General features: G+C 41.2%; 1 protein-coding gene across 8 annotated transcripts in view; it reads left to right on the top strand.

The window, feature by feature from the left end:
• Positions 1 to 11,594, top strand: part of CDK14 (cyclin dependent kinase 14) — a 592,876-nt gene extending 581,282 nt beyond the window's left edge. For 7 of the 8 annotated variants that reach the window (XM_009243031.4, XM_063725568.1, XM_054558999.2 and 4 more), the window contains one exon: positions 8,145 to 11,590. The gene's annotated coding sequence lies outside the window, so the exon portion shown is untranslated. 8 annotated transcript variants of the gene reach the window in all.
• Positions 11,595 to 25,223: the final 13,629 nt, after the last annotated feature.

The raw sequence follows: 25,223 nt of genomic DNA, 5'->3' as shown, positions 1-25,223 counted from the left end.
GTTTAAATATAGTTTAGTAGGACTGTAATATATAAGGAGGGTTAAGGGTCAGAATCCTATTTAATTAACTTATAACCACTTGGGAGTCAGTCACTTGTAAAGGTATGCTGAGCAAATAAGCCTTCAAATAACATGAAATCTTTGAAAAGAATATGCCACCTTTGGTGAAGGCTTTTCTATTAACCTTGTCATTAAAACTGTTTCAGTGAACTATTTCAAACCTCCCAGTTTTTATTTATTTATATGATATGTTTAATCTTTTTTAAAAATGATATATGTATGCAATATTATATGATTTTTTTATAAAAAAACAGATTAAACGTGCCTTGGTGTATCTAAGAAGACCTAAATCAGTACTTTTCCCTGTGTTTGTTTTCCCATTGACTGAGACAGGAAGAAATCCCAGAATTGCCATTCTTTTTGTCCATGTGTGTCTAAAATATGACCAGTGTTTTCCATTTGCATAAATCTGATTTAATAAACAGTCACACCATTAAAATAGAACATTCTTTTCAATCAAGGCTAATTACACATCATATAATGCCTGGTCTTTAATGAGGATTTCAATAAATGTTTGTTGATAATGGTGATTATTAAAATGATATGTTAAGTCAGTCTTCTCATGTGAGAAATGCTTTGTTTTGAAATGTTAGACTTACAGCTTTGCCTAAAATTTTTTAATTAAAATCACCACTTTGGCATGAAGCTTAAAATGTGCAAAGTTGCTGCAATTAGTGCATTGTGCATCCATATGGATGTTACCAAACAGCTTTCAACTTAAAGGATTTGGGCTATTTTGAATGATGGGCCTTCTGTTAAGCTTAAAACAAAGCTCGACTATCTCTGCATTCATTTTAATTAATATTCTCTTGCTGGTCTCAAAGATGTGTTATCTTCTAGGGGGAAGAAGCATGATTATCATAAATCAGAAATAAGTTACAGAAGTAGGTTTGACTAATTTTCTACTTCCTTCTGTTTCATACCATTTCCTCCGACTCCTACCCCCTTCTCAAGGAGCCTCAATGCAGTGTCAGAGAAACTGGAAAACACTGATTTCAGATATTCTAAAAGAAAACCTGTATTTCTAGCCAAATTATAACACATTAAATTCACTCAAAGAATAAGGAAATTAAGCTGTCCCAGATTTTCTGAATTCAGTATGAAGTTTAAAACTTAACACTTTGAGTCCAGCATCCATATAAAATCTACAGTATAAAATTTGACTATGTGTTATATATACAAATACGCATGTGTATATGTATTTCATATTTTTACTTTGGAGAGATTTGTGTTTGCCTAGGTGCTTAGGGTTTAACAACCTTACGTGTGGACTTAATTCTCTATAATAGGAAACGCTACTTGAAGATGAATTAGGTACAACAATTTGTTTGTTTTTCTTGGTATTTTAAGCAAAACCAAACTCAAAGTGGCACCGTCTTGTAAGTTTGTTTTTTTCTTTTTCCGGGACATTGTTCATGTGAAACCTTATTGACATGGTACTTGGGGAGGGGAAGCTTTCTGGACTTTGTTCTCGACAAAATCAGAATAAATTCTTTAAACAGTTACGCACTTTAGTTAAGGCCCTGGTTTTCTGACTGTGTTCAAACATCTCCCCTACAACCACTCTCCATATTCCTTCAGAAGGATGTCTACTCCAGTGGTCACTGGGATCTTCTGACTGTCTGGGTGCCCAAGTAAGGCCCATTTTGAATGCTAGTTTAAAAGGCATACAGCTAAAATGATTTTTTTAAATTTTCATTAAACTCTTAAGAATAGGCTAAATGTGAAAAATTACAAAGCAGAATTGTAATTTACCAGAACATGTGGGTAGAATAATTCATCCAACATGTGACTGGAAAGGCACAAAATCAGTAAGTCCACTATAGAACACCACCATGGTCCTGTTTTTCTCTTTCATTCTAGCATTATGGAAACCCATTATACATCCACTAAATTTGGCACAAAGATATCCTAATTTTTTCATTATTACCTGGATTATTTATTTTTATTTCCTTTTTGAAAGCATGTAATTAATTGCATGCCTATCTTTAAATGCCTCCTTATGTATCAATATTTTGAATTCTACATTTGAGAAGGAGGTTGGAAGTAGTTTTATTCTAAAGCTAATATATAAAGCTAAATTTGGTCAAATTATAGTTATTTTTTTCTTGAAGAGAACCTAAATATATTATAGCTTTATACTGTCTTTACTGTTATGAGGTAGCTTTCTTTCTGTCAAATGTTAGTATTTTTTTCTTCTCTGTTAGGCATATTTACAAAGAAGTCTCCTAAATAGAAATGAGTGGATTACCTCACAGCTTCACATACATCCTGGAGAATATCCTGTTCACAATTTAGGCGATGAAAGGAAAACCTGCAGTTGTTTTAATTTGGAACCAAAATAATCACTTCTCTCCAGTGAGGCTTAGAGGGGGAAAAAATGTGCCAGAGTTGTCTTGTAGAAAAAAGAGTACTTTGAGGAAGGGCAATGCAGCAGGGAAAAAAAACACAGTCAAACAAACGCAGAACCTTAGAGTGCATAAATAGGCCAGTGAAACGCAGACCACCTGATCACATCGAAGCACCCTGAGCAGGGGTCCTCAGCGATGTTGTCCCTCCGGCGTGTAAACTGCATGCATGTGTGTAGGGGTGTGTGTGTGTATGTACACACAGAGATTTAACAGGAGCACAGGGGGAATTAGAAAGAGCCTGGCTCGTTTTTAATTTGGGTCTGTTTGCTTGCATTTAGCACTTAAGGGCTTCTACATTCAGTTTGCTCAAAAGAGTGATGAAGCACTCCTTGCTTATGCCTCAAATCAGAAATGCATGAAGTGCAGCTGCAGAGATAATACATTTTCCCCAAAGGCTTTGGCTGAGCAAATTAGGTGTCAATGGGGTGCCTGCGCAGGCAGTACTCTCTCTAATTAGTCTCTTGAGCCTAGTTGGTGGCGGGTATGAGATGATCTAATCAATTGGTCTGTGTCTGATGGTTCGTGTAAAAATCCTACCAGGCAGACTCTCTCCCACAGGTCACCCACCTGCACAGCGGGACTGCTCATTTTCATTTTTCATCTCCTCTATCACATGATGCTGACAGTTGGTTTTAAGAAAATTGAATCCAAAAAATATCTAGTTCATAGGGCACATGGGTCAGAACAAAGTTGCATTATGGGTACCAGCGATCCAATTAATTAATATTTATAGCCAAGAAGCTCTATGTAGATATTTCTGAATAAGGATTTTATCAATCAAATCCAATTTCTTGTTTGAAACATTCATTTCTAGAGAGAAAGAACATTGTAAAAGCTGAAAGCAAGGTAAAAATGGCATCCATTAATCTTATGATTTATATACCTATGAGTGGCTATGCACATAGTTGAGCTTATAATTCATATACACTGTTCATTTGTATTGTGCATGCAACATGTTTTAATAATAAAGATAAGGGAAAGAATTACATTGATATTATATTTTGCTTCCCTGTGATTGTAGTATACCCTCTCTCCTTCCATCTAAATCCCCATTCATCGAATGTATGATTGCATTTAGATTTTCTTAAAAACTTTCCAGGAAATCTGACCTACCTTTTATGCACTCATTGAAAATTGAAGCTGATGCTGCTCAAGGAGGGAGAAGGGACATCCCGTGCTGCTGGCTAACAGCACCAAGCAGGGTAGCCGGCACAATTTGGGCCATTCAGAGCCATCTCACAGAGATGGGAAAGAGTCTGCCTCTCATTGGCACCTCGGTTCTGTTCTCATTATTGGCTTCTTCCATTAAATGTCTAAGCCCAAACCTAAGTAATGGATTTATCATAATCACTGTGTTCACCATTTATTATCCAATTACTATTATTACATATTATCCTTTATTATGCAATTCTGTTTATGCCCTAGGTTAGGTACATGTGATTCTCCTAGAGATTACACTCAAAAGAATCAGAACAAGGCAAGAACAAACATCATCGATGTCTAAAAAACATCTTAACCCAACAGGATAGTGAACATGCCATTGACTATGGTGACAACATAGTTTATTGTTACATGAAATTAGATGTACTGGAAATCAAATCATTCCTTTCAAATATAATGTCATGGAGTTAAAAAAAAAATGTAAGTTTTGCCTACAGGAAGGTGTTAATCCTACCAACCATCCTCAGGCTGGTGGTGTATCTGTGGATGGCCTGCAGTGTGTGCAGTACTGTGCCATTTCACAGGCATCACATTTGCCTTCAGTGAATGTGCCATAGGGAACTGAGAACATATTTCACCACCAAGTCTTCTGATTCTACAATTTCCCCTTTATTCATTCAACAACTGTATATTGAGTGCCTGAGCCAGGCCTGGGCTGTGCTTTGGGGACACAGTAGTCTACAAAATCAAGCTTAATCAAGAACATACTGATGCCACCTGTCCCCTGATTTGTTCCTTCACAGGAAGTGTCTTCATACCTCTGGAGGGACTAAATGAAGTCTCTGGTTCAGGAGGTCATTGTGGGTACCAGGTCTCCATTCTGTTGATTGAAGTGGTAAAAGAGGGGAGAGCCAGGAAAGACTACATCATTTGAATATAGTTGTAGGAACTCCACGCCTGGGCAAGCAGATATCAGGACAGACCTAAAGCTCCCATTTAGCTGGAGTGGGCAGGCTTCCAGGAAGAGCTGGAATCTCAACTGCTGTTTAAAGTACATGGAAGAAAAAGGACAATTTTGTCATCTGCTTAATAAAAAAGTCAAGGCTGATAGTGGGGTTGAGGATTGGCTGAGGATGCCTGTGGACAAATGTGCTTGAAGTACTGTGAGGATGAGTGCTCTCTCTTCTTGATGTCATGGTCCTCAAAAAAGATGCCAGTGCCTAGATCAGAATGCATAGTTACATGGAGCAGCATGTAGAGCATGTTCTTTCTTCATTTCCCTGAAAGAACAAGGGTAGGCTGGGGACAAAGGAGTTTGTTCCCATGTAATTATTTTTGCTAGGGTGGTGACTTCTTTAAGAAGAGGTTTGATAAAGGCATATCTGCACAATCAAGCAAGGATGAGGAGTGGTCAAGTGAGCCTTATGGAGAACCGCCCACAAGCAGCAAGGATTTGAGATAATAACTGTTGGGATGTAGAGGTAGCAAAGGGCCTATGTGTGGTATCCATTTACCCCCAGGCCTCTCCTAAAAACTTAAGTCTTTTGTTTTTGAGGACAGAGAACTCTCAAGAATAGAAGGTTACCCCTACCTCATACCATATACAAAACTTCACTCAAAATGGACCAGAGATCTAAATGCAAGGGCTAAAACTATAAGACTCTTAGAAGAAAATATAGGGGTAAATCTTCATAACCTTAGATTTCACAATGGATTTTTAGATGTAGCACCAAAAGTATAAGCAACAAAAGAAAAAAAAAGATAAATTGCACTTTGCCAAAATTAAAAACTTTTGTACGTCAAAGGACACAGTTAACAGAGTGAAAAGGCAAACTATGGAATTGGAGAAAAATCATACTATAAAGGATTAACCAGAATGTATAAAGAACTCTTACAACTCAACAACAAAAAGACAACCCAATTTAAAAATGAGCAAAGGACTTGAATAGATATTTCTCCAAAGAAGATATTGATATGGCCAACAGCCACATGAAAGAGTCCCCAACAGCTTGAGCATGGTGGCTCTTGCCTGTAATCCCAGCACTTTGGGAGGCCAAGGCAGGCAGATGGCTTGAGCCCAGGAGTTCAAGACCAGCCTGGACAACATGGTGAACCCCTCTCTCTACAAATATAAAAAATTAGCCAGGCATGGCGATGTGTGCCTGTAGTCCCAGCTACTTGGGAGGCTGTGGTAGGAGGATCAGCTGAGCCCAGGAAGGTCAAGGCTGCAGTGAGCTAGGATTACATCACTGCACTCCAGCTTGGGTGACAGAGCAAGACCCTGTCAAAAAAAAAAAAAAAAAAAAAAAGATGCCCAACATCATCGATCATTAGGGAAATGCAAGTGCAAATCAGTTCATACCCACTAGGATGGCTATAGTTTTTTTTAAACAAACAAATGTTTTGGCAAAATTGGAACCCTTGTGCATTCGTGGTGGAAATGTGAAATGGTACAGCCATGATGGAAAACAGTTTGGCAGTTCCTCAAAAAGTTAAACATAGAATTTCCATATGACCTAGCAGTTCCACTCCTAGATATATACCCAAAAGAATGGAAAACAGTGTTTAAACAAATACTTATACATCAATATTCAGAGCAGCACTATTCACTATTAGCCAAAAGATGAAACAACACAAATGTAAATCAACCAATGAATGGATAAACAAACTGTGGTATATTCATACAATAGAATATTATTCAACCCTAAAAAATAATGAAGTACTGATTCATGCTACAACATGGATGAACTTCAAAAACATCATGCTAAGTGAAAAAAGCTAGACAAAATGGGTGTAACATATTATATGATTCCATTTGTATAAAATATCTAGAATAGGTAAATCCATAGAGACAGAAACATTAGTATTAATAGTTGTCAGGGGCTGGGACAAGGAGAGAATGGGGAGTGACTGCTTAAAGGATATAGGATCTCCTTTGGGGTGATGAAAATGTTTTGGAACTAAATAGAGATGATAGTTGCACAACATTGCGAATGCACTGAATGCCACTAAATTATATTCTTTTAAATGATTACTTTTTATATAAATTTTGCTTTGATTTTTAAAAAGAATGGAAAGTTAACACGCCACAAACTCACCATAGTAAGTGGAGGAAATGAGCAGATGGTAGAGAGGATGCTCTTTCTTTTTCTTTTTCTTTTTTTTATTTTTTTGAGAGGGAGTCTTGCTCTATTGCCCAGGCTGAGGTGCCGTGGCACAATCTCGGCTCACTGCAACCTCTGCCTCCTGGGTTCACGCCATTCTCCTGCCTCAGCCTCCTGAGCAGCTGGGACTACAGGCACACACCACCACGCCTGGCTAGTTTTTGTATTTTCAGTAGAGACAGGGTTTCACCATGTTGGCTAGGATGGTCTCCATCTCCTGACCTTGTGATCCGCCTGTCTCGGCCTCCCAAAGTGCTGGGATTACAGGCATGAGCCACTGTGCCTGGCCACTATTTCAATGGTTCCTGAGCATAAGAGTGGAATTTCTGCTATCTGGACAAGGCATTGCTGGGTTGCTGCTATGCAGGGGTGATGTCCTTGATGCCACAGCCTATGTGTGCAGCAGCACTGTGAAGTCTCAAAAACAGGACAAAACCTTTGGGATCAGGCACCACCCAGGGTTCCCCCTGCATCTGGGAAGATGACTCTATGGCTCTGTAGCTGGAGACATGAAGGCCTCACCAGGCCTTAGTGACCAGCAGCTTCTAAACTTAGCTAAGGAACTGGTTCTGGGACTCTAGTGCAGCTAATGAACTGATCCCTCAGCTATGTGCCTTGAACCTGAGAGTGTTTCCACCCATCCTGGCAAGGCATTCTTTTCCCATCTTGGAGACTCAATGAAAATGCTTAAGGGCCAACAGGAAGTATGGCAAGGGGCAGAGTGAAGCTTCCTTCTTTTTGCTTGAACCATTCACCCACAAGTTGTTATTGTTTTAAGCAGGCATTATTAGAAACACGTAGTCCTATACAGGATGTTGGGAAGAGGCTGCTAATTCAGGTCACACCGCCAATTTTCATTCTGCTGAAACTGAAATAATGATAATAGGCAACTAAGGAACTATATACAGCTGAATTTTTTTAAAAGCATGTATGTGATCCATTTTTCTATTTCATGTTCATAAAAATGAACATAATGATATGTCCTTTTAATGGTCTGTATGATGCTACAGGCACTTAATTAAGACCAGTATTGCTACTAATGATTTAGGGAAGGAAATTTGCTGAATTTCTTTTTCTCTAAATATCCAAGAGGAAGATAGACCAATTCAATTGGTGGAGTTAAATGATTTTAAGAGAGGAAAGTGTAGTCAGAACATTTGTTTATCATATTAGAAGGATTTTTTTTTGGTTAAGGAGGCTATTCTGCTTCTTATTTATGTGTTTGGAGTGGCTGTGGGGAACATCAGTGGGCTCACTTTGGACTGACCAATTTTGATGTTTCATGTAATTTAGGAAAAATGAATGGTGTAGTTTTTTACATAACAATTTTCTATTCTCCTCCTTCCAGGATTAAGTTGTCATCATCCTGGGAAGAAAAAAAAAAACATTAATGAAGAGGCCAATAATATGAAGGGAATCATGGATCAGTTTTCTTTCGCTCCCTGTGGTGGATTTCACTTACAAGAAAATTGAAGCTGGCAAGACCCTGTTTTCTCTGCAATTTATTTAAAACCTTGCACGCATTTGGATACCTTGTGATTTCCAAGAACTACGTGAAGATTAAGCTTTGCTTACTGATACATGGCATGTATTCTTTTCAGTCTTTTGTGTTTGATTTTGTTTGATTTCCCTCTGCAGCACAGCGTCTCTGTAAAGGTTTTTATGCTTTCACCAGCCATGTCTTAAATACATTAAGACAACACATTTGGTGTTCACACTTCTTCAGTAATGTCTGTACTTGAAAGCCACTGAGTGGCATGAAACAATGTGTGTTTTCTTTGAGAGCAGTGCACATTTTGCAACCACTAGGAAGGAAATTTTCTGCTAAAGCAAACCCCTGTTCTCTGACTTGACAACTTGGCCCCGGACTGTGGGGCCCCACCTGTTGCTTACCTTTTGAGGTAATTTTGCAAATGTGGTTTTTTTACTTGGAAATAACTGCACATTTATATATAGGATATTGGACTCTGCTTAGCATTTTCAAGCCACATAGCATGACTGTTTTTTGAATAGGTTGGAATTGAAAAAACAATTATCAAACATTAAGAACAAAGACAGGGATAAATTGCTTACATTTCAACCTCTGGAGATTGAGGTAACTTTTTGTGTCTGGATCTTGTCAACATCTTATTTTTTTCCATCCATTCTGTTACACTTTGTATTTTCTAACTGGAGAAAAGAGTGAGGAGCAGAATGTTTTAAATCTGGTGCAAAAGAACTATATCTGCTGGATGATCCTTGAAAGCAATCTTGGCCTGTTAAGGCTTACAAAGTAAATTACAAAGTGATCCAGTTCAAAGTTTGCTTAGTTACAACAAAGCACCTTTAAAAAAAAATTACATTTTAAAAAAACATTCCAAGCCAATTGGAAGACATCATTGGGTTCCTTACTTTAAGACATCTCCTGGAATAACTGTTCAAATGCAGGTTTTAGAAACAATGCAGGAATCTTGCTTTAAAGATGGAAAAGGGAATGGTCCAGCTTCCCTTACTCAAGGAGTTGAGGGACCTTGGAGGATGAAGGCGAGTGTGTGACACTGGGGAAAAGTGGACCAGGCATGTCTTTTGCTTTGATCTGGAGGGAGGGCTGCATGATGCAGGCCGGCTCCCAGTGGGGCAGGCCTCACTGCAGAATGCCCAGTAGTACTGCGGCCAAGGGGACAGTTAGGAGACTTCATCTAAATCATGAAACCTAGCTCCTCTGCACACAAATTCCTATGGAAATACCTTTGTGTATAGTGTCTTACATTTTCCTATTAGTCAGAAAGAAGGAGAGAATGAGTGAGTGCTTGAAATGTGTCACACTGTTTTAGGATCAAGACTAGGAATTAGGAGCCAGGTTGACAAGGACTTTTTCTGAGAGTTTGGTGAGGGTAAAGCTTTTCTGTAATCAAGCTCAATACACCAAGGAAACTGGACCCAGAATTCCTAAACTTTAAAATGGTACTGTCTGCGGAGTGGAGTATGGATGGTTATGTCAAAGTCATAGTTCATCCTATCCAGATGTAGCATTCATTGTAAACTTTTAAGTGCTAAGCAAGGAATTATATGCTGATTGGTTTTAAAGAGAGCAGAAAACACCCAAGTGTAGAATGTCTACTGTTTGCTACCTAGAAATCTTTTCCATTCCTCTTTCATACATTCCAACCCACTGGAAGTCTTTAGAGGTATTTTGATTTAAAGTATACTTAAATTAGGATTTCTTAAAGAAAATATAGGGAGAAAACTTTACATCAATTAAAAATGGCCTTTCCTGTGACTTGTTTTGAATCATTCATTTGGAGAAGAGGCATGACTTTTGTATTTCACTAAGTTTAAAGCAAGAGCAACAGATAATTAAATGTTGCTTTTTAATAAGGTTTTTAACTTGAAAATTTGAAAATATTTAATGTTGAAAGACTTCAATTAGGGCTATTAGAGTTATATCTCCCTGTCGTAGGCAGCTTCTTCAGAGAAGTGAAATATAACATTACTCAGTGGAGGGAGAAATCTGTTTTGTTACAGAGACATACCTCTCAGAAGGTCAGGAGGTTTTGAGTACCCTATCCTTGCCACCCATACAGGAAATCCAAAGTTTGGTGTCTCTCTCTCTCTGTCTGTCTCTCTCTTTTCTCTCTCTCTCTCTCTCTTTCTCCCCGCAAACCCCTCTCACTCCCTCCCTCCCTCTCTCCTTCCCCTATTTGCAATCATGTTCTCCCTCTGCTTCTTTTCTCTTCTGCCCTCCTTGTGGACAGTCATGAAAATCAATTCAGACTGTGTTCATTAGCAGATTTATTATTCTATTGAGAAAGCACTGGAATGTTTTGTGAGATTATTTTTATATGAAGGAATAGCCTGAACTCAAACAGATGGTAAGAATAGTACAAACACCTTAGCACATCACTGCACACACAGTATTCTGAAAGGAGATTTGACACTTAATTCCCATTTTCTTAAAAGAACAGTTTTGTTGACTTAAAAATATGAGATACATAGGATGTGAAAAAAAAAATGTTTGCAGTACTCAGCAAAAAATAGGGTACATAAAGCAGGGTGGCTGTCCATCCACTGATTCTGGGGTGAGAAGCGATTTCTACCTCGCAAGAGTGATTAAAAAGTTTCCAGGAGCACCTCCAGGCTTGCAAAGAAAGTGAGGCCTCTTGGTATCCTTTCCTCAGTGTGTATATGACAGCCAAGTATAATCAATACCCTAGGTTGTGCGTCTATATGATACTCATCTGTGAATATTATTGGTTTTGTAATCTTTGTTATATAAGAGGATGTTTAGGCTGTATATACTGGGGTAGATTATTGCCTGCCCCCTATACATAGGAATATGCTGCATAATTGCGCATAACTTCCATCTCCCTTACTGGCTTGTAGGCAGAGGAAACTGTATATGTTACTGCCTTGTACTTTTCTCATACACCAAAAACACAAAAAAATGAATAAAATAAGCAATCTTCTATTCTCATTCCTTTTCCCACAGCAGCATATTTTAGAGGCACATACAAAACCTACATTCTCTAGTTGGGAGTGGATTTTTTAAATTTTCCTTTTATCTTTTATTTTTTTTTTGTATGATGCACTGAGATGTGTACTTTCTAACAGGGGATTGGTACCTAAGAAATGTGGTAGCATTATTCAGAAAACTATTATACTTTCAAATGACACATAGTAAGGAGAATGGAATAATACATGTTGCATATTTGTTACCAGTTGTAATTTGTCTGTATTATGAAAGATGTAATGGTTTGTCAGCTGTCACTGTTGTTTTCTTGTAACATGATATGGAATAAAGTATAGCAGAATCTCCGTACATGTTCTAGGTACATCTTCTTGGTGGATGCCCAGTAAGAGCATATACCGTATCAAAGAAACATTGACTTAAAAACCTCTTGAACACAACCATTCTTACACAGTGAAATAAGAGAACAAATACACAATATGTGGGAAGGAGTGAGTTATCTGGAATGGTCCAGGAGTCTGTTAAGCCCTCCCCTTTCCTTGATTTGCTGTGCCAAATTTATGTAAAGGAGTAGAGGCTATGCGAAACAGATCCGCAAGCTGCAGGATCTTCACAGTTCCCCCAGCCCCTTCCTGATGTTCACACATGTCACATGTTCTGCCCATCTCAGATGCATCTGGAGCCTTTCTGGTTCTGTTTAATGGCAGCCCTATTTATCTTTTATTGTCTCCTCTATTTTTTGCACATATTCAAAGACGGGGTGAGTAGGTTACCCTCCACTGAATACAAATCAAAGCTTCAGTGTACTGGTGTTCTGCAAGAAGCATGACTGTTCTTTCTGAACTGAGCTTACTTCCCTGAACACCACGTAGGGGGCATCTGCACCTGAAACTGCAGGGCATTCTTGGGGATCCCACGTCTGGATTGACAGTGCCAACCTGGGAGGCCAGTCCCTTTTCCATCATCACCTTTTCCTTCTTGTCAGATATGTCATAACCCCAAACAGGCCCCCATGATTTGATAAATTGCTAATAATGTTCATGGCAGGTATTTGGTGACTTAAAAGTGTTCACAGGCCAGGCGCAGTGGCTCACGCCTATAATCCCAGCAATTTGGGAGGCTGAGACGGGTGGATCATCTGAGGCCAGGAGTATGAGACCAGCCTGACCAACAAGGCAAAACCCCATCTCTACTAAAAATACAAAAATTAGCCGGGCATGGTGGCGGGCGCCTGTAATTCAGCTACTCGGGAGGCAGAGGCAGAGGTTGCAGTGAGCCGAGATAGCACCACTGCACTCCAGCCTGGGCAACAGAGAGACTCTGTCAAAAAAAAAAAAAAAAGTGTTTCACAAGTTCACGTTCCACGTTAAGAGGACCCCCAGGACTCCCAGCTTTCTTCTGGGCAGACCCTTAGCCACCAGGAGTAGCTACCTGATGTTTTCCTTCCCCTCCTCTTCTCCTGTAACCTCTGTGAATTCAGTTTGTAAACCCTTCGCACAAAACCAAACATAGGTGTCCTCAGCCGATGCATATTTCTCTCCAGAAAAGCTCATGAGAGTGACCGCATCTTCATCCCCCAAGTGCTGCTTCTATTTCTCCTGAAGCAGTAAATCGTCTATACACAGGCAAATGCATTTCCAGACAGTTGCTGCCTCCACTACTGGATTCTGTAACGGGAGAGTGCATGGAGGCAGACATCACAGTACCCAAGGCAGAGATAATAGGCACATTTCTTAGTTAAATGGGAGCCATAAATCACCCTTGAAACTGATTAGAATTAATAGAAGTGTGAAAATAGTAACTTGTTCCAGGGAGTTGTTTCAAGGGAGCAAAATGTATGGCACTGTTTCACCTCCTAACAGCTACAGTAGCCTGTAGGCTCATTGTTGAGGTCACTCCCAGCAGCCTTGCAGCAAGCTCACATTTTAGAGATGTAATCACATCAGCTCTTAATAGAAGAAAGAAGGGGATGGAGGGTAGGTATCTACAAGAGGCCAAAGAAACAGCTTTGAGAAATATTTTTAACTTTTTTAATGTGGCAGTAGAAATGTCAAGCATCATCTCAGTTCCATAATTGCCCAATGTTCCTGTCTTTCAGCAGGGCCTATTCCAGCTCTGCCAGGTTGGAGGATGTGATGTGTGCTCACTGAGGCAAGCAGTTCGAGTCAGGAGGGCGGCACTCCTATAGTCGCTGTTGGCCTCCAGAGTAAAGAGAAACCAGAGGGGAAGGTGTTGGAGCAACCTTGTGCCACTGGGTTAACACGTACAGTTGCTGAATAATGGCGGGCATTGTAAATCTCTGCAATGAGAACCCCACAGTGGCCCAGCAGCCTGCTGCTACCAGTGGGTGGTGGCGTTATGGGCATTAGCTTTGAGAAGCTTATATAGCAGAGGGGGCTAGGATAAAGGACACAAATCAGGGAAAACTGACAAGATTAAAAAAAATCCAAGGCCTCGTATTTACTGTTCATCCCCCATGCTCTCGGTGTGCTATATTGTCTGCGTTGAGTCATGCTGAGAGAGAGCCAGGCACAATAATAGCTCAGAGCAGCCTTGCAGCCCCAGAGCCATCCTCTGCCAATGGTGCTGACTGTGCTAGTGGAGAATGGGATTCTGATAGAGCTGTCTTTTTTTCTCCTTCCCTGTGAGACCACCAATAATTATGGAGGGCACGCTGCACAGATGGCGTAAGGGTTCCCCGTTGGGGTGTATCCTGAGAAGTGACCCAGCAGGGGTCCCTGCAAAGGTATGTGCTGCGTAGCCCCAGGTGTGCCTGCCTGAGAGATGCAGACAATGCCAGGGATACATGTTTGAAACAATGGTTCAAGGGTTTAGAGGTTAAAATGGAACTTAGCTTATAAATCATACTACAGTGAGAAACAATTAGTCTTTTGCCCCCTCTCCATCTTCAACCAAATCTCATTACTGGGTACCTTTCTTCCTCAAGAAAGGCTGTAATCCAATAAGAGTCCCTGGGAAAAGCAGGCCAGTCCTGCAACCATCTTGCTTAACATTTGGGAAATTCAGACCTTCGTGTATTTATTCCCTTAGCCCAGTGGTTCTTAGTCCTGACTCTCATTTGAATCACCAGAAAGTTTTAAAAAAACACCCCCACCCCAAACCATTCAAGAAATATTATGGGTAGGGGGTCTGCTTGGAGAAATCAACAGGTGATTCTGTTGTGCAGCCAGCGTGAGAACTGCTAGACTTTTCCTTTCCTCCTGCCTGTCTGCTACTCTAGGGTGAGGGTCAGGAAACTGTTTCTATAAGGGCCAGATAGTGAATACTCTAGATTTTCCAGGCCACGCAGTCTCTTTCCCAGCTACTCACTTTGCTGCTGTAGTGTGAAAACAGCCATGCACAATACATACATGAATGAGCATGGATGTGTTCCAATACAGCTATTTGTGGACACTGAAATTTGGGTTTCATATAATTTTTACATGCCACAAAATATTGCTTTTCTTTTGATTTTTTTTCTTTTTTTTATTATACTTTAAGTTTTAGGGTACATGTGCACAACGTGCAGTTTTGTTACATATGTATACATGTGCCATGTTGGTGTGCTGCACCCATTAACTCATCATTTACATTAGGTATATCTCCTAATGCTATCCCTCCCCCCTCCCCCCACCCCACAACAGGCCCCAGTGTGTGATGTTCCCCTTCCTGTGTCTATGTGTTCTCATTGTTCAATTCCCACCTATGAGTGAGAACATGTGGTGTTTGGTTTTTTGCCCTTGCGATAGTTTGCTGAGAATAATGGTTTCCAACTTCATCCATGTCCCTACAAAGGACATGAACTCATCATTTTTTATGGCTGCATAGTATTCCATGGTGTATATATGCCGCATTTTCTTAATCCAGTCTATCATTGTTGGACATTTGGGTTGGTTCCAAGTCTTTGCTATTGTGAATAGTGCTGCAATAAACATACATGTGCATGTGTCTTTATAGCAGCATGATTTATACTCCTTTGGGTATATACCCAGTAATGGGATGGCTAGGTCAAATGGGTAAGAGCTATTTAAAAATGTAAAAACTATTCTAAGCTCACATACCTCATTAAAAAAATGCAGTGGGCAGTAATTTGCCTGGGGGCTATAGTTTGCTTACCTTAGTTTATAATACAGCCTTAGTAATGGGGTAGACAAGAACCACCCCTAACATTTGCAGGACCCAGGGTAAAAGCAAAAATGAAGGCCCACATACCATATATCTAAATATTTAAAGATATACACCCAACTAACAAAAAAACTAAATCTATTCTATTCTCTTACTTTGACAAATATGCCTTTATTATGAACCTGAAGGCCAGATTCACGGTTAGATTCTTGGACTCCTCCAAGTTCCTCACCAAAATGTGGCAGTACAGAGGGAGCCAGTTCAGCTTGAGACTGACCCACTTCTTTTCACTTCCCATCCCCAGTTCCATCCACGATGTAAGGGGCCGCAAATGCGTGTGTGTGGGCATCCCAGCCCGCACATCCCCATTATCCATACCTTCAGCAAACAGCGCCTCCTTGGGCAGCCCTTGGGGATGAGGTACATGCTCTCAGGAGGGAGGTCTCAGGGAAGACTCCATTTGCAGAAAGTATTCCAGGGTCATGGACATCTGGAATATATGGAGAAGTGGGGGAGATAAGTTTCTGTTGGGCATGGCACTATGGATTCCTCATTCTGTAGAGAAGGGCTATGTCTACAGAAGGCTGTTTGATTATAGAAACCAAAACGGGGGACCCTCTTGCCTGGGTCTAAGTGCACTACTGGTGAGTGGTAGGAGCCTAAGAAATAGCTCCAGTGAGTTTTCAGGTCCCTTGTGGGTTTCTTTGTCTTACTCTACTCTAAACTCATTAAAACAAGCCTCATCATAATGTGAGGCACAGCCAAGGCAAGGGAACACAAATTTTTTCAGAACATCTTTTGAAATTAAAGGATCTGGCCTCCTGTCAGTCATGTACTGGAAGCAGCTGCTACCAGTTCACAAAAACCAGTTCTAAAATATTTAGGAATTTTGTAAGCCAGTCCTTAAATCATTGACAGCTTGGAATCAGATGGAAATATTTACACCACAGAAATTGGCAAACTGCAAATCATGTTTGGATTTTTTTGTTGTTGTTTTGAGAATAAGTTTCCAGCACACCACTACCTCTCAACCCCTCTCTTTCCAGCCTCATCTCCTGTGCCTCCATGTGCACATCCTCTGCCCTCACCATGCCGAAGTTCCCACAGATCCCTGGATGTTCCAGGCCTTCTCATGCTGCTGTTCGTTTGCACACACTGTTCTCTCTGATTGGAAAACCCTTTCCTGTTTTTTGATTAAATTCCTATTGATCCTTTTAAGACCTTTTTCAAAAATTATCTCTGCTGTAAAACATTCCAGAACTCCTCTGAAACAGTTTCTCCCTCTTCCGTGTCCCCACATCACTTTCAAAATAGTACCATACAGGTCTTATTTTCAATCTCTGTATCCTCAAGCCTAAAAATGGTGACCAAGGTGTAGTAGATGTTTAGCCATTTTAAAACAAATTAATCAATTATTAAAAGATAATGCAGATTAAATAAGAGTGAAACGGAAACTTTTTTCTTTCTTTCTAAGAAAGAACCCTTTCTTAGAAAGGGTTTAGTTGAAAGACTTCAAACAATGTGAGTATACTATATGTATACCACATGTAATGATATGGGATTATATGCAAGGCAGGGCCTGGCTCTATGGGAGAAACCAAAGAGGAAAGATGTCTGCATATCCTCGCAGGAGCTCATGATGCACAGAGGCAGTGATTCCTACACCTGGTTGACTATCAGAATGGCCTGGGGAGCTTTCTAAACATTCCTGCTGAATCGCAGTGGCTAAGGCTGCAGCCCAAGTGTATATACACTTCAGATTTTCCTCAAGTGATCTTCTGTAGGGACCCCATATGGAAGTTTAAATACATAACCTCCTAAGTGGTCTGTTTGCCTCCATCTCTGTCCTCCCTCTGTCCTCTCCACCTGAAGACTATTCCAATTGCAAATCACTTGTGCTGCATTCCTGCTTCAAACTTTCAGTGGCTCCTTCTATCCCCTATAGTGAGTTCCAAGCTCTGTGTAATGGCATTAAGCCCTCCACCTCACTCTTACCATCTCCCCTTCCTTTCTCTCCATTTTCATGTCCTCTCCCTGCCTCTCTGTCTTCTAGCCTCAGGGAATGCTGGGTAGTTTCCACTCTTTTGCTTAGCTTATACTTACCTTCTAGCCAGGATTCCTTCTCCTCCCTCCTCAGGTGGTCACATCCCACTGCTGCTTTAAGACTCATCTTTTGCATCACCTCCTCCACGAAGCCTTTGCTGACAAGGCCCCTTCCACTGAGTAGCTGACCTTTTTCTCCATTTTTCCCTCCATCATTCATAGAATTTAACAGAGCCTACCTAAGTTTTTTTCTCCTGGACTAGACCAGCTAGACCACACTGCACAGCCCCCCTTACAGGTGGATGTGGCCAGGTGGCTGAGTTCTGATGCATGGAATATGAACAGAAGTGAGTGCAGCATTCCAGGCCTGGCCTATGAAGCATTCGTCACATAATTCCCATACTCTTTTCCTTTCGCACCAACTCCACGCAGGTGAACATGGAAGTCACATGTCTAAGAAGACGGAGCCACAGTATGGAAGAATTACCGTTTGGAATTCAGCCACATTATAATCTTGAAGGGAATTCATATTAGCAGGACGTAAACTTCCATTGTAGATTAACTGTCAAAAAAACTTTAAAAGTTATTCTACACTAATGTATTCAACAAATGATTATTGAGTACCTACCACATGTCTGGGGTGTTCTGGGTGCTGGAGATATGATGGTGAACAACTCACAGTGGAAAAGAGAATTTTTAAAAAATACAATGCATAATTTCAAGTCGTAAGAGCTGTAAAAAAATGGAGTATTTCTACCATTCACTTTTTTTTTTTTTTTTGAGACAGGGTCTCACTCTCACCCAGGCTGGAGTACAGTAGCAGGATAATGGCTCACCACACCCTCCACCTCCCGGGCTCAAGCGATTCTCCCACTTCAGCCTCCCGAGTAGCTGGAACTAGAGGCACTCACCACTATGCCCAGCTAATTTATGTACTTTTTGTAGAGACTGGGTTTTGCCGGTTGCCCAGGCTGGTCTCAAACTCCTGGGCTCAAGCAATCCACCCACGTCGGCCTCCCAAAGTGCTGGGATTACAGAGGTTAGCCATCACGCCTAACCAACACTTTTAAAATTTGATTATAGCTACCTTTTATGTGCCTGCACACTAGAATCTGAGATTTTGAGGGAGAGTAGTGGATATTTTCATCTTTGTAACTATAGTTCAATAAATGTTGATTAAATGAATGAAGTTACAAGGTGTAATGTGGCAGGGACAGTGAAACATAGTGCAAAGGGAGAAGAAAAAAAGAGGATATTCCTTCTAGCTGAAACTAACTAGGAAGGCTTCATGGAGGATAATGGCATCTAAGCTGAGCTTTGGAAACTGATTACCATTTTAACACATACCTTACTGAAGTAGGGGAGAACATTACACTAGGATAAAGGAAGAACACAAAAAAGACATAAATATGAGAAATGCAGGGTGTTTGGGGACATCGAGGCACCGTGCTTCGGCTGGTGCATAAGGTGTGTGAGAGGGACCAGTGAGGAATAAAACTGGGCCATGGAGACCCTAGGATCTAGACTCTAAAATGTTTGAATTTCACCCTGGATCGTCAAACAAAGAAATGATGTAATCTAGCCTCTGCTTTGGGACAAATCACTTTGGCCTAGGTTGCTTACCATTTTTCACTTCACCAAGCATCTGTTAAGTGCCTTCAATGTGTTAGACATTGAGCTAGGCACTACAGGTCATAAACTGGTGAGACACTGCCCTTCCCTCACAGTCTAGTTGGGGAAGACAACTATGTAGACACAATTTCAGTGCAACAAATATGCAAATACAATTTACAGAAGTAGTGCAGAAAAAGGTATGATATTTTGCTTTGGTTCTGGGGCAGAGGTGGGAGTGGGGAGAGTGTCTTGGAAGGACACATGTGAGTTTTCCAGAGAACATGGGCAGGCTTTCCAGACAGAGGAGTAAATGCAAGCACACAGGGGGAGGAGACACCATGTATGCCCATCATGTTAATTTGACCCTGATTCCAAGATTGCACAGTAAAAACATCAGTGTTCCAAATTTTCTCTATCAAATCTATTAATAAATAGTATAATTCAAGTTATCACTCAACTTTGAAATAACAAACACCTCCAAGGGAATTCTGCACACTCCTTCTTCAGAGCTTGACCTCCTCCCCATCATTTCCCCAGAGCAGGGCTTTTCTGATCCCCTTCACGACCCGGAGCTCCCTAAGGAAGTAAGACACCTAGTCTTGCTCATCTCATTTCTGCAGCTTGTATGGCCCAGTTCAAGGGTTCACTAGATATTTGAGGTACGAAGAGATCCACTTTATGCACACAAAAAGCACATAAAGAGGAACCTATTGACAAGTGAGTTTTCCATGTGTTCACAGAGCAAAATAAAATATGAAATTCCCAAGTCTTTCCCATTTTCTGTGAAGTAGTGGAAGATGTATTGAATGAATGCACCTCTGATATGAATGCCACAATGACAATATGTGTTCTGATATGTTTTAATAAGGCCCCAAAGGAAAGCCACACCTTGGGAGAGGTAGGCTGAATTAACCTTCAGTGTCTATGTCTATTTTCTGCTAAGTGTACTAGATAATTCACAGTAGGTTGAAGAAAGCTTTATTTTTTTTCCTGATGTTGGTCATTAATTTTAGATGAGGTTGCATGCTTTCAATTGTTGCCAAAATTGAGAGTCCAATACAAAAGTCATTTAAGGATCCTCATACTGCTCATTCTATATTATTTAAGATTAAAGTTTTATTCATAACTTTATTATTGCAGTCATATTTTTGGTCATCTCATTCTGTGAGCGAGTTAACAGACCCTGAGAGTTAACTGAAATGTTGTCGCCTTTCCACAGAGGTCATCAGCTGCGTCTGAGGTCCTGACTGTCGTTAGCTGATTGGTTGGGAGGGAGGGTTCACTGGGAAGCCTGGAGCTTGTGCTACCATCTAAGCCTACATTTAGGTCTGAAAGATGAAGTAACATTTCCAAGATCACAATATTATAAGTGATAAAGTTGAGGCCTGAGTCCAATCATTTTTGCGGTTAGGCTGAACCCTAGAAGTGCAATGCAAATGCTGCTACTCCAGTTGCAAAGTAAATCTTTGAGCTAATGTCTTCCCTGTTTTTGATGACCTCAGCCTGATATTTAAACTCTGTGACAGACTATGAATGGGCACGCTTGTGCTGGTGGCTCTAACTCAGGAAATTATCTGTCCTTAATGGGATCACTTCAAGCCTCCAGATCTTATTAGAACTGTAATTTTTTTCAGCAAGGACTCCACATTTAACAACAACAACAAAAAGTTCCAAGCAGCAATTTCTGGAAGTCATAACAATGACTTAGGCTGGTGCATAAGGTGTGTGAGAGGGACCAGTGAAGAATAAAACTGGGCCATGGAGACCCTAGGACCTAGACTCTAAAATGTGTGAATTTCACCCTGTATCATCAAAGAAATGACATAATCTAGCCTCTGCTTTGGGACCAATCACTTAGTTCTCCATCACACTGAAAGCAACTCTCTGCCTGGTGCAGTGACTCATGCCTGTAATCCCAGAACTTTAGGAGGCCAAGGTGGGAGGATTGCTTGAGGTCAGGAGTTCAAGACCAGCCTGGCCAGTATAGTGAAACCTGGCCAACATAGCGAAACCTGTCTCTACCAAAAATACAAAAATTACCCAGGTGTGGTGGTGCACACCTGTAATCCTAGCTACTCAGGAGGCTGAGGCAGAAGAATTGCTTGAACCTGGGAGGCGGAGGTTGCAGTGAGCTGAGATTGCACCACTGCACTCCAGTCTGGGCAAAAGAGGGAAACTCTGTCTCAAAAAAGAAAGAAAAGAAAAGAAAAAAAGCAAGTTTCTGCCCATCCTTCTTGCTGGTGAGGACAGGGGATGGCTCTAGCTGAGCAGTCTTGCTGAATCCTAGGGAGGAGCAGCAGAGAGCACTAGACATGTAACTTCCCCACAGTCTCAGGACTCAGGGGTTGGGTAGCACTGCCTTTAATGCAGGGCAGTTAGTGGCCCTGCCCAGGCCCTGTGCTTAGAGAGCCCTGATCTAGCCCTCCTCTGCCTGTCCCTCCGCATGGTGTGAGGAGTCTGAAGGGCAAGGGTATGGGCCCTCTACAAACTGCAGATAGGGTCTGTATGGGCCTCTTCCCTGTTCTCCTGAAGGTAGACCATGACTGCCTCTATGAGCACCTCTACGCCTGAGGAGTGGATGAGGCGCACCTGTTTGCATAGGCTGAAAACAGAGCTTGGATGCGTGAACTGGGGCATCCTGCAGGTCCCCCACAGTTCAGGGAGGATCTGGGGATGGGATGAGGAGGGGCCTCCACATGTGGTCTTGGGAGGTACAAATGTGCTAGAGTGGACATTGGGGGTTATTGAGAGGAAATCCCAGGGTGAACTAGACTAGAGTACCCAAAAGAGATTAGCAGAGCTGAAAAGGTTATTAGGGACTAGCCTTGAGGTTTGGTGTCAACAATTTCATGTGATGATGTTTCATGTGAAAACAGAAGTAGAAAACCAGGGAAGAGGAGAGAAAAAGTGAGAAACAGAGTAGTCCAGATGAAGTCTGCAGATGTCAACCAACACTTACAACTGGTGAATTTGCACAGCAACCTGTGATACCATCTTACTAAAGAACTCTGAGAATCGCCATTCACACAGAACAAAATGTGAGTGGTGCTTCCTTGTTCTAAATATTGTGGAATAATATTTGCTATTATTACTGCTATTGCTATATAATAAATTGCTATATTTATTGCAATATAATAAATTCTCCCAACGTTTAATGTCTTGCAATGACAACCATTTTATGATCTCTCACACTTCCTATAGCTCGAGAGTTCAGGAGCAGTTCAGCTGGTGGTTGTAGGTTACAGTTGCTCAGTGTAGCTGCAATCAGATGGTGGCTGGGATTGGGTCATCTTTAAGGCTTTGTTATTGGCATATCTGGTACCAGAGTTGGGAAGACTCAAAGAATTGAGAGCTGAAACACCTGGAGTGGAACACTTCTAAATTAATATGGTCTTTCCACGAGGTCTCTTAAGCATCATGGTTTCAAGTTAGCTGGACACCTTACATGCACCAAGAGAACAAGACAGCCAGGTGGAAGCTGTACTTCAGGGGTCCCCAACCCCCAGAGCTGTGGACCTATAATGGTCCGTGGCCTGTTAGGAACCGGGCTGCACAGCAGGAGGTGAGCGGTTGGCAAGTGAGTCTTACCACCTGAGCATCACCACCTATCAGATCAGCAGCAGTATTAGATTCTCATAGGAGCACGAACCCCATTGTGAACTGCACATGTGAGGGATCTAGGTTGCACACTTCTTATGAGAATCTAATGCCTGATGATCTGAGGTGGGACAGTTTCATCCTGAAACCACCCCCTGGCCCTTATCCATGGAAATATTGTCTTCCATGAAACTGGTCCCTTGTATCAAAAAGCTTGGGGACCGCTGCTGTATTAACCTGGCATTCCATTTGGTAGAAATGCATCACTAAGGCCAGCCTATATTTAATGAAAGAGAATTGGACTCCACATTTTGATAGAAGGAGTCTCAAAGAACTGTGGACACATTCTAAAATCATAACAATCTGCCCTCTGATGCAAGTTATTTATGTTGATTCCATATGCAAAATACACTCACCGACCCCCCTCCTAAGAGCCATAGATATCTCAGCTGTTACAGCCCCAGTCTCAGGGTCAAGGGCCAGTAGCTCATCATCTGAATCAGGTTCAGGTGCTGCAGCTGACACTCTTCAGCTTCAGATCCTCATTTACAGCTTCTTGAGGACTGCTTCTGATCTCAAGATCTGTGAACTAAAGTGACAAGTTGTTTGCCTTCCACAAACCCAGCATATTTTGGTGGGCTAGACATAGGACAGTCACTATAGACATTTCAAAAACAGAACACGTATGGTAATCAGTAGTCCACAGCAGCTCTGAAATCCAGCCAGGAACAGGTTGCCAGTTCCTTGATTACAGCTCAGTAATCTCTCTAGGAATGATTATCCCCGGCTCTTGGCTCCATTCTCTAGGCTATTGGTTTCTCCCTCTGAATTATCGTTCCTGTCCTATTAAATGTTCCCCATCTTTATGGCTGAGTGGTTTTCTCAGTCCGCTTCTTTCCCGTAGAATTTCAGAGGTCCAAAAGCCTCTTTTCATTTTGTACTACCTCTGCCTCTTTTAGTATAAATTGGCAATATTTTCATTAGTACACATCTCTTTAAAACTCTGTGTGTTTCTTATAAATCTAACTGGGATTCACTTGTAACCTCAATGAGATAAACTTTTTTCTACTTTATGCTTTTCTCTGGCTATTGTGGTACTTTGCCCTTAAGATTCTTGGAAGCATTTTTGTTTAGTAGAGATGGCTGAGGAGGGATGCCCTTACAATCTTTAAGGGGATCTTTGACTGTTTGAAAAAAAGCCCATGAAGTACTTCCTTAAATCTCTCTGAGTCTTAACAAAGGATTCTAGAGTTACACTGTTGCCTTCATCTTTAAATGAAAATTATGCATTATAACGTTAGCCTCATTTGCCATATGGAAAGGATAAGACTAAGAAATAGTTGTATTCTTTGGAAACCCACAGTCCTGGCTCTTTTATATTTAACAATTTTCTTCCTTACTTCATCCCTCTGCTCTCATATTTTACTATGGGCAGCTAGAAGAACCAGGCAGCACCTTCAACATTCTGCCTAGAAATGTCCTTACTAGATTGTGGTATACTTACTAGATCCTTAGGTATATTTTCTGTTTTCTGTGCTACCACAGTATCTAGAGGATATTGCCAGGCATTCTACCACCTCATAACCAGGGCCCCCTTTCCTCTAGCTGCTGATACATTTTGCTCACTTTTCTTTCATCTTTTACTGACAGCCTCTTCAAACCTCTTTCCATTTCCACCCTCCACTCAGGCCCCAAACCACTGTCACATGTTTTAAGTTTTGTTATACCAATACCTCACATCTATCTATTGTTGTGAAACAAATCACCCTCAAAATCGGTGACTGACCTAAAAATAAACAACTTTAAAAAATGTTTCATGGTTCCTGCAAATACAGTATTCTGGATCAGCTTGTCTGGGAGGGTCTGGCATAAGAACTCTTGACATCAGATGATTCTGGGATTGAGATCCACTCAAAGGCTTCTTCACTCCCATATCTGGCACTTGCATGGGGAAGGCTTGAATAGCTGGGGCTATTCAACTACTGGATCTCTTTCGGCATCTTTCTGATTGTCTATATGGTCTCTCTCTCTCTCTCTATCTCTGTTGGCTCTAGCACATGGTTTCCATGTGCCAAAGGAGTATACCTCAAGGGAGAGAGCACCAGGCAGAAGCTTATCTTTTGTGAACTAGCTTTGAAAGCCACACAGAGTCACTTCTGCTACCTTTGCAAAATGAGAAGCAAATTGCTAAGGCCAGCCCAATATTTAAAGGGAGGGCAACTAGACTCCACCTCTTGATGGGAAGTGTTTCCAAGAATTTTCAGACATGTGTTAAAATCATCACACCTCTGGCGTTGAATGACACAGAGACCCCATCCTAATACATGTGTGCCTGCCAATCAGGAAGAGTTTGGTAGAAAATCCCAGACTGGGATATTCTTGGAATTCTGGGAGTTAGGTCTCCTGATTTTAAAATTACCTGCAACTGAATGTTATCCCTTGTAATCACTTGGGAAACCTTTGTCTACCCTACTGCTTTTGAATCCGGAGGTGATAACTGCCCAGAGTCCCATTTGCCTCACAGGAAACCACGTGTTACGTAGAGGAGTGATGCTGTCTGTCACTCATTAGCTTCCTGCTTCCCAAAGCCGGGCAGCAACT

The sequence above is a fragment of the Pongo abelii genome, chromosome 6 (genome assembly GCF_028885655.2).
Source record: "Pongo abelii isolate AG06213 chromosome 6, NHGRI_mPonAbe1-v2.0_pri, whole genome shotgun sequence".
Lineage (NCBI taxonomy): Eukaryota > Metazoa > Chordata > Mammalia > Primates > Hominidae > Pongo > Pongo abelii.
The sequence above is the reverse complement of the archived record's forward strand: the minus strand, read 5'-3'. Positions and strand labels throughout refer to the sequence as shown.